Source organism: Montipora foliosa, chromosome 3, assembly GCF_036669935.1.
Source record: "Montipora foliosa isolate CH-2021 chromosome 3, ASM3666993v2, whole genome shotgun sequence".
NCBI classification, from domain to species: domain Eukaryota; kingdom Metazoa; phylum Cnidaria; class Anthozoa; order Scleractinia; family Acroporidae; genus Montipora; species Montipora foliosa.
The window spans coordinates 55,554,580-55,564,579 of record NC_090871.1 but is presented as its reverse complement, the minus strand read 5'-3'; the positions used below and the strand labels follow the sequence as shown (position 1 = coordinate 55,564,579).

Below are 10,000 nucleotides of genomic sequence, written 5' to 3'. Positions count from 1 at the left end.
AGAAAAAAAAAACACCAATTTTGTGTTTTGACCATTAAAAAGGTTGCAACGGAATCTTGGGTACATGTATATGTAATGTTTTCTTTACTTTGTACTTTTGGTTGCAATGCACAGTCATTGTAAATTTTCACAAGAAGTACATATACAGTACAGTGTATGCACATTCTGGCTGCCTTGTTTCAAAGTGCACAAAACTCTCTGCTCTTACACATGTACATTGTAAAAACCTGACATGGGTGTTTGTTGTGCAACATTATGGCACAATATCCACAAAAAAATAGAAATCATTCTTTTAAAGGGTAATAAAAAAAGCCTGGGCCTGCAAATTGAACTTAGACTGAAATGTTTAATTATCATTGACAGATCGAAAGTGTTGCCGATTGTCTTGCCTAAAAAATAGCTCTAATCAGGTTATGCAACATGTGGGAATTCAAAACTTAACTCCTCAACCTGGACATAATCGTTGACAAAATGAAATCATTTGACTACAAAAATCCGAAAATAACAACCTACCTTTAAGGAAATCGATCATTTCTCTGTTGTGAAAAATGTGAATGTTCAATTTCCTTGTGAAATACACTGTTCACATGTTTTTCCTGGAGTTTGTAATTAGCATAAGGATTCCATTTTCTGTTAACGTCCAATTGGACCTTTCTTCTATATTCTATGCATCCAAATGAAAAACTAGTGCGTCCCAGGACGCAATGACGCACTCTGGATACATCTCTGAATTGCTTTGTTGTTTTTTGTGAGGACTTTAAAGTCTTAAAGGGAAAAAAGTTGAAGTGGATATTAAAGTTCTCAACTCAAGTCACATACGGTATAACCGGCAGGTATTTTTTGCATGTTGCAGGTTGAAATTTAATTATAACTGGAAAACCGCTGGCACTTAAAAGAAAGGTAAAGTGATAGACTTACCTTGACTGTTACATGAATAGCTAACCTTAGGCCTAATTAGTCCTAAAGAAAAGTTCTTGGGCTTAAGGTTAGCTATTCATGTAACAGTCGCGGTAAGTCTATCGCTTTACCTTTCTTTTAAGTGCCAGCGGTTATCCAGTTTTAGTATAAATACACACTCAGGTGATTATACAAAATTGCGCGCTCTCATTGGCTCGCTATCTCGGATTATCAGCTGATAATCACCTTGACGGACAAAATGGCTGCCAGTAGTCGTTTTGCCACTGTAAGTGAACATGATTTCGCGTTGAAATGTTTTTTTTTTTTCTCTTTTGAAATAATCACCTGTGTATTTATACTAAAACAATTATTCGCCTCAGGCTCAGTGATTATCGGTGAATATTCACCGATAATCACCGATAATCACTTCGCCTTCGGCGAATAATAATTGTTAAATAATTAAATTTCAACCTGCAACCTACAAAAAATACCTGCTGCATACAACCAATATAGCATATCTGCCAGGGTCTTTTGGGATTTAAGAAGTAAATTTCTTAAATCCCTGTACAGATACATGTACATGTACAGTGTACCCCTAAGCAGTGGAAGTATCAAATTGCAGCTTAGGACTTAATCTATTGTTTCCTGATGTAAGAAGTCATATTTTCCCATATCCATGCCACAATAAATAAATAAATGATGATAATTTATTATTATTTTTATGACCAAGAAGTGCTGAGTTCAGGTATATAGTGAGCCAAGAATTTGGACATTTTCAACAATAAATGGGAACTCATTGCTCAGCTTTCTTTTTTGCATGTGCAATGTTTGTACCTTACAGTGTACATGTAGATAATGGTTCCATTCATGGGAGGTAATTTTACAAAATAAAATTTATTCAGTCATGGGCACTTAAAATAAATTCCTTTGTCATTTTTTTTTTTTTTGTTTCAGCTAGACTTTTCCTAAGTTAATTGACAATAATTTTTACAAACACTACTTTACAAGTGCTGTAATCTTGTCTTTCATGTTCTGGTGTTTTTCTTGTTTTATCAATAATTTTGCTTAGGCTGCACACATGACCCAACATGTTCCAGTAAATGGCCATGGTTTAAGACATTTTTTATCAAATTTGGTTTTGCCTTGTTGCCAGTTAGAGAGCGTATTTTATAGGTTGAATGGTGATTCAATATTGGCTTGGACCTCACTAAAGTTATAATCAGTCTTTATCAAAAGTAATCAATTTTCTTGTTCTTTTCTCCTGTAGACTTCTTGCTGGCACCTATTTTACAGAGGGAAGATTCTTTAAAATACAAGTATTTTGTTCAAGATTATAACAACCAGAATTATTTTTCAGGTACAGTTGAGAATTATGCACAGAATCATTACTAATACATGTACAAGTTTAAAGTACACTGTAGTTTGACTGCATTTGGTGATACGCTTTTGCAGTAGGGCCATCACAGCCCGATATGATTGGTCTTCCAACCCTGATTGGTTTGTGGATTTTTGTACATGTAAGTGTGTGGAATTCTGAATCCATGTTTTGTTGGTTTTGTTTGTGAAAGCCATTTTTTAGTCATTGAGTCAATAATGCCCGTTGCGGTAGGGTTCTGATATACATGTACTTCTGTTTCCTCTACATGCACATGTACGATTGGTATGGTTCCCTTGTCGGTCAATTTTTATGATGTAAAACAGCTGAGCTTTGCATTCTCCTTTAGGCAGATTTATTTTTGGCTTTCTTACGTGCAGTTCACTTTTAGCAAGTTGGACTTTAATCTTGTCTCGGTGACTTTGCAGGGCAACTGTTGCAGCGGTGGTTCCAGGTCTGATTTGACATGCACCAGGATAAGGGGTGTTTGGTAGTTTCCTTCTCATCTCCATGAAAAATATATTGCGAGCACATTCTCCTTGCAAACCTTTCAAAATCTCGCAGAAACTGCATTCATATTTGTGCCTCCTCAGGGTAGTCGTTAATTGCTGGCTGCCGGCGAAATTCACGGGCTGAGTCCGAGACCATCGTTCTGTATGAAAAGGGAAACAAACAATTCTTTGGGGAATCACTTGCTATCATTTGAGATCAAACATAATAATTATTGTCGAATTGAAAAGATTTGAATAAAATAATCTCCGACTACACTGTACCTATATTGTACCTCAAGTTTTGGTACATGTAGCTCTATGAGAAGTACATGTAAACCTTTTCAAATGAAATCTTGTTCCGAGCATTTGTTTATCATTTTCTCTTTCTGTTTCTTCCTTCGCCATAATTTTGTTTTCACAAGCCTTGGTAGCCCCACATTCGAGGCATTGCTAAAGATTGGCAACAAGATGTCGTAACCAGGTCTCCACTGTACACGTAGGAGGAAGATTCTGTTTCTTTATTCGAACAAAGGTCATTGAAGATAATTATTTTGCACAAAAGAGTTGTGTTGCCAGGGATGGCACTAGGATTTTTCAATCTGGGTCCTGGGACCCGCATGTTCGGCCAAATTGGGGTCCCAAGCATTTTTTGGGGGTCCCAAATCTTGGTGACCCTCAGCGGGAAAAAGAGTATGTTTTAAATTATGAGAAAAAGAGAGTAACCAACTTGGAATTAATATTGACGCATATGCATAGGACCGGCTGACAAATGCTTTTTCTAGAGCCGTTACATTCATTCCTGGACAAGAACTCTGTTAATGAAAGAGCACCCTTTCCAAGGGTTTACGCATCACTGGTTTCCTCCCTTAGGAGCAACGAACAGTGACGTCTTTTGCTATGTATTTGCATTCAGTGACTTGCAGAGTACATTCCTCTGAAGAAGGCCACAGAAGGCGGTCGAAAATTTAGTTTTAACCTTTTTAGATGTTTTAAACCCCATTTCTTAGAACTTCAATTATGATCACAGATCGCTCCAACAGTTTTACAAACAACAGAATATACTGACAAATCAAAGCAAGTTGTGTGTCGAGTTATTTAAGTCAGTGCCTTGCGTCCTGGGACGCATTAAAATTTCGATCATGCATTTTTTGGATTTTATTTGCGTAAAAGTGCACGATTTCTTCGTTAACGCGATCCCTGGTTGCTTTTTGTATCAAAGAGGCCTCAGATTGCACCAGAGGGCACCAAATCAATTTCAAAATTTCTGTGGGGAGACAACTCCCAACAGAAGAGGGCCACCCAATCCCCCAGGGTTGGCATCGCCAAACCTAGAAGGCGTGCCTTCTATCAGCTGGCTTACCAAACTCAATGCTGGCTCAACCAGCATGCATTTTCTTTACATGTAGCTACATGTACATGTACATGTACAACCCTGCCTCCTGAGAAGCCTGAAGATCAAATTGGAAATTCCGACCGAGGAGGGGGTACATGTACGTGGGGTTTCATACCAAAACCTTACAAAAGGCAGAGGGAGGAGTACATTTATGACAACTGGGCACCAAAACATTCTTAATTGTAGGTTTTTCGAGTGGGCTGTCTTCGTTTTTGAGACCAGAAGGGCTTCGTTTTAGAGTGAGTCTTCGGTCTTCATTTTTGGGGTCTTTGTTTTTGATACTACTGTCTTGCAAAAAGTGTGAATACTGTACTTTAATGTCAGGAAACCTCTTTGGGTCAGTTTGTTCATGTTTTCCTTCAAAATACCAGAAAGAAAGCAATTACACTGCCTGCTCCTGATCTACAGCTCTAGGTCAACCAAAGGAATAATTAATTTTAATTACATGTATTATCAGCCTTCCTAGAGAAACAGTTTAGTTATGACCAGGTCAGCAAAATTTTTGATACATACAATGTACCTGCATTGGATCCTTTAATAATTGTAATTCAAATCAGCACTCCTCAAATCAAGAAATACATTCAAGATTATGACAAGGATATGCAGGCCCTCTTAAATTTAACAGGACCCCTTTGCTCATTACATATGCTATACATGTATCATCAGGAGGACAAGTTCCCTTAGAGAAAAATAAGAACGTCGTTGAGGAAACATTGGTGCTTGATTGGTTCAGCTGATGTCGGTTTTATGAAGGAACAAAGTTCTCCCTAGCAGTAATAAACACAAAATCAGTCAAGCAGAACAACCACTCCCTTATTCCGAACATTTTCTATTTGGATAGGATTTTCCCTCCGTTGTTTCCACTACGCTGAATTCTCTTGTGGCCTAGACAAAAACTTATCAAACGTTTCAAACCCGAGCAACGCTTCCAGAAACCCATTTACAACCCAAAACCTTGGGTGCCTTTACCAAGTGCCAAGCAACCTAGTCAAAAAAAGTATTGGCCCTTTTGTGCTTACAAGGAACTCAACCAGTAGTAACTTCAGACCCAGAAACCGTAAAGCTTCAACATTTTCCTTCATAAATGCCTAGGTAAACAATCTCTATCTGGGAACAATAAAGACAATCCTTTTCTCGGTGGAGATTTTCTGCAGTCGCCTCTCTTTAGTTCCAAAAAATGGGGGAACCTGCTCCTCCCAGCTTGTCAGTGTAACTCTGGACCTGTGTCAGTGGTTCATTGAAAGGTCAATATTCTTATCACTGGTCAACATCTCCATGTACTAGGCAAACTAAACAATTTTGCAGACGGAGAATCCAGAGACTTTACAATTCAAAAGAAGGGCAAAGAGACGCACAAGTGATTCAACCCTCCATCAGAGGGTGCACCATAGACCTCTTTGCGTCATGCCTAACTGCTCTACTCCCGAAATATGCCACCTGAAAAGCAGACCCAGTTGTTACCTAGGTATATAGACTATCAGACACAATGGCCCTGGACTGGGCACCTCTAATATGCTATACATTCCCACTATTCAGTCTAATTTGAGCAGTCCTGTGAAGGGTATCCCAGACTGCATGATTGTGTTCATACTAGGTCAAATGCCACTAGGAAACCAGGAAACTTTATTTACTCTTTTTTTTTTCTTGACAAATGTTCAGGTATTTCTTTATGAAGAGCAACTTCTATCGGCGACTTTTGTTGTGCGAGCTGGGTTTGAAAGGAATTAAGTAAACTTTTCTCAGGTGAGAACTGGCTATTAATAATCCATTTCTTATGTTGAAGGAACCACACCTGCACTTAAAGTGAATGCAGTGTCTGTGAGTGTCTATCATCTTGCAAAGGCATTTGAAAAACAGATCAAGCTTACAGCTCCTGCTTGGAATTCCAGTAAGTATGTTAAAGTTCTCTTCCTGGGAATTGCATGCAAAAAAATTAATACCCAAATGTCAAATCCAAGATGACAAAGTTAAGTGTGGCTGAAAGTTATTTAAACCTTTGGCAATGCCAGTTTATGACAAAAGCATGTATTTCATATTTTTCAGTTTCCTTTGGTTTTGCTAATTTATGAGTAATTTTAAAATTAAAGACGCCCAAACCAGTGAAAATGAAAATGATGTGCAAGCAAGGAATCTAAATGAATAGCTCCCTGGCTAATTTAGGTTCTAGATACATGTAGCAGTTGAAAAGGAAAAAAAATAGGAAAAAGCAAAAAGAAGGAAGAACTTACAACTGTATTTACATGTAACATGTTAACGTATGTTATGTGGTCAACATAGACGAAAATTAGTTCATTTGTTGTTCTGACAGTAAATAACGACGTATAATTTGCTTCGGAAAAGCAGACACACTTTGTATGAGTTTTTTTAAAGGAGCTGGAAGTTTTTTTCAAATATCGGTTGCCATGAAAGAAATTGATTGTTTACCTACATTAGTTGGTATGTTCGGCTTATACATGTAAAGATTATGCTTGACTGCATATCTTGTATTGTAGCCATGTATATTACTAGCATAATTATTGAAACATGTTACACTTCAGGCAGAAGGCCTTTATGCCATGCATGCAAGAATTTCAAAACTTGTAGACGACAAATATTATTAACTCTTAAAAGGCCTAGTAGATTTAGCAAAGGTTTGACTTTCTCTGTTTCACTACCAGATGATTTGGCAAAAAATATTAATCTTACAATATGATTTTGTTTCACCTGAATTTTTCTTATATGTGTTTTGTATACACTTCCCAAGTTTCAAAATTTTTAGGAAACTGTTCAATTAGAATGATAGACTTCACAAAGCAGCTTTTTTATGGTACCATGTGCAACAACAATTACTGGGCAACAAAATGAGTGCAATAAAATTATTGTGATGTACCCGGTAATAAGACCGTAACAACATGGCATCCATTTAAAAGCACAATATTTCGCCTTTATATGCTTACACTGTATATCATATAAATGAACCTAGTGACGCCTATTAAATTAGCATCAAATTAGCAGGCTAAATCAAAACTCTTTGCAGAGTTTTTAGATGACCTCCCAGTTGCTATGGTGACCTTTTATATTTCAATGACAGCATCTTGTCAGGCAAAATGGCCGTTTCATAAGGAACCATAACATTGCCATTTTGTGAAAAAGTATTATGAGACATACATGTACAGTGTACGGTAAGACAGTTGATTGAGGCCCGTTTGGAACGCAGGTGGCAAAACAAGATTGCGAAACAAAGTTCCGGAGGTGGGGTTTACAGTGTCTAGTCTGGGTTCATGCTCTTTGTAAGAGTATAAGGGGTAGAGGCTTTTACTGTAAATGTTGTTCTACGCTTTCTCTTGGAAGTCTTTGACCACAAAAAAACTACCGGTAATCTTATGTAATAGGGTCATTCCACGTGAGAACAAAGAAAAAGACAATTTTTAAAATAAACTGTTTTAGGATTTTAAGCACAGAGCCATAATGCATAAGGACTAAAGTTTCCAAAAAACATCATGATTAAGTGCAAATTGCATCATGCATAGCGGAGGGGGGTACTCAAATATGACTACTAAAAGACTCCTCTATAGGTATAATGGATGCTATCATCTTTTAATCATAATTCAAAGAACTGAGTTTAACAAAGATCAAGTGTAACATTAAATGTATAGTTTAACCAAAGTTCCCCATTAAAAAACAAAGTATTTTCATTTTACATTTTTTTGGAGAAATGTGTGACTGTCAAAAATATTGTCATGGACGTTACGTAACGTCCATGAAAATTAAAGCTATTTTTTTCTCTCATGGCTTGTGTCCAAGCCCGATATAAAAAAATAACATAGATGCTTTTTTTATTTGACCAAGTAACAAATATCTGTGACAGCAAAACGTTCCAAAAGGTCACTCAAAAAACTTGATGTCAAGTTTGTCGTGGACGTTACATCATGGACGTTACATTCATGGATGTTACATAATGGACAACATTAAATGCAAGAAGCTTGGTTATTATTGCCCTAAAAGCCAGGTTCTAATATTTAATTTTGTTGTTCGGAAAAAATTCAAGGCAATGTTGAATTTTTATGACAACAATAATAGAGGGAGTTTCAATTGAGTGTCGTAAAACCAAAACCAAAGTAATTACTTTGGCCAATCAAAAAGGACTGAGACAATTAATCCGGCAAACCAATCAAAGCTCGAAGTAATTACACGTAGCCGACACAAAGCGCTGGAAAATGTGCACGCGTCAGCCACGATTGTTTTGGTTTCACTTTTGATTGGTTGACAAAATGGTGCGAGAACTTTGAACCAATCACTGAGTGAAGTAATCATAAACCAAAGTAATTATCTAATTACTTTCGACACTCCATTGAAAACCGCTCTAATATAATAGTTAATTTAATGTCAAAGAGTAAGTTTTCGTCTTCCAAAGTGAACACAATCAATATAGCCCTGAGATTAAAATTTAACGTCTTTGAATATAAAACTTCTGCATTGATGATGATGATGTGATGATGATGTCTTTAATAAACCATAAGATAAAAAATACATATCCTATGTTACATAAACGAGAACTGTGTAATAAATTTACAATAATATGCTGTAGCTAAAAGTGAATTATGTAATTATAACAGATTGTGTTCAAAAATGAGTCTATTTACAAATGTGTTCTTGAAACGTTCGGTGTTAATCTTTGGGCGGAGGCAAACCATGCGACGTAAATTATATTGCTGGGGTTTAGGCTTCGGCAGAATTTCATTTAACGGGTGATAGGGTAGAGCCCTAGCTTTACTAAATAATTTCTTGTCCTGCGTATACATGATATCCTTGACATTCAATGGAACTGAAATGTAACGCCGCTTGTAACATCTGTTTAATTGTCTCTGAAGTTTGAGAATGTGGAACTGAACAAAGGTTATTAGTTCTAAACCATGCAAAAATACTGTCAACAAAAGTCCTTTAGTTACTAACTTATTCAGTCTTAAAAAAATATGTTCAAAAGTAGCTTGAAACAAGGGAATTTTTTTAGGAAGCCCTTTTCTGCAAGCTGTTTGTGTTTTAGATTTTAAACCATAGAATAAAATAATACATAGGGCAGGGGTTGATTAAAATTTTCAGGAGGAGGGTAACTGATTTTCACAGGCAGGCAAAACTTTTTAAACTGAACTACTTCAGAATAAAAACGTTCCTATAGATGTTCAAACCAGGTGAACAAAATCAACTTGAAGCCCTTAGTGAAACCCCTATATAAAGATGATCTTAATGAATAGTCACAGATAGGTATGACTTGTGCTTTTTCGTCAGAAACGTGAACACCTTCTCCACAACTGCTTTTTTCTCCTCTGCAAGTGACTAATTCAATTTCATCTGTTGTATCGAAGATTGACAGGCCCAAAGAAAATGCATGATATATGGGAACTGTCAATGTCATCCCTTTCTGGCCAGTCAACTAATTTTGGGTGTTGATGTTCATGGTATTACATGTATAACTTGTACTCTCTGGGGTCTGCTTGCTTCAACAGTCTGAGTAAGCAAACCCTTTCCCTACATTCTCTTCTCTTCTTTGCTAGCTCAGATGGACCTAATACTTTAGTCTTTCTTTCCTTCTTTTTTCGTTCTTTGACTTTCTCTAAATAAAGTCTATCTCTCTGGATCTTGCTTTAGGCTATTAAAGTAATGACTCTGGACCTCTTTTTTTAGGGGCCATTATTTTGTGAAAAAACTTCTCTTTTATGGAAACTGCAGAGAACTTAGAAAATGCATGTGATTAGCACAATCTAGCATCCAGAATCCAGCAGTTGTTGCTACCTGAGCATGCTCAAAACACTTACCCCACACAGAGCATGCTTTAAGGTGATTACAGCTGACCAGAAACAAATTTCC

General features: G+C 36.8%; 1 protein-coding gene and 1 long non-coding RNA gene across 7 annotated transcripts in view; one reads left to right on the top strand and one right to left on the bottom strand.

The window, feature by feature from the left end:
* Positions 1 to 10,000, bottom strand: part of LOC137997724 (uncharacterized) — a 324,565-nt gene that overhangs the window by 156,593 nt on the left and 157,972 nt on the right. The gene's annotated exons all lie outside the window — the stretch shown is intronic.
* The window catches only part of LOC137997692 (nucleotide-binding oligomerization domain-containing protein 2-like), a 54,902-nt gene that overhangs the window by 3,674 nt on the left and 41,228 nt on the right, over positions 1 to 10,000 (top strand). For all 6 annotated transcript variants that reach the window (XM_068843877.1, XM_068843881.1, XM_068843882.1 and 3 more), the window contains 2 exons: positions 2,165 to 2,254; positions 5,940 to 6,044. The gene's annotated coding sequence lies outside the window, so the exon portion shown is untranslated. The remainder of the gene's footprint in view (positions 1 to 2,164; positions 2,255 to 5,939; positions 6,045 to 10,000) is intronic.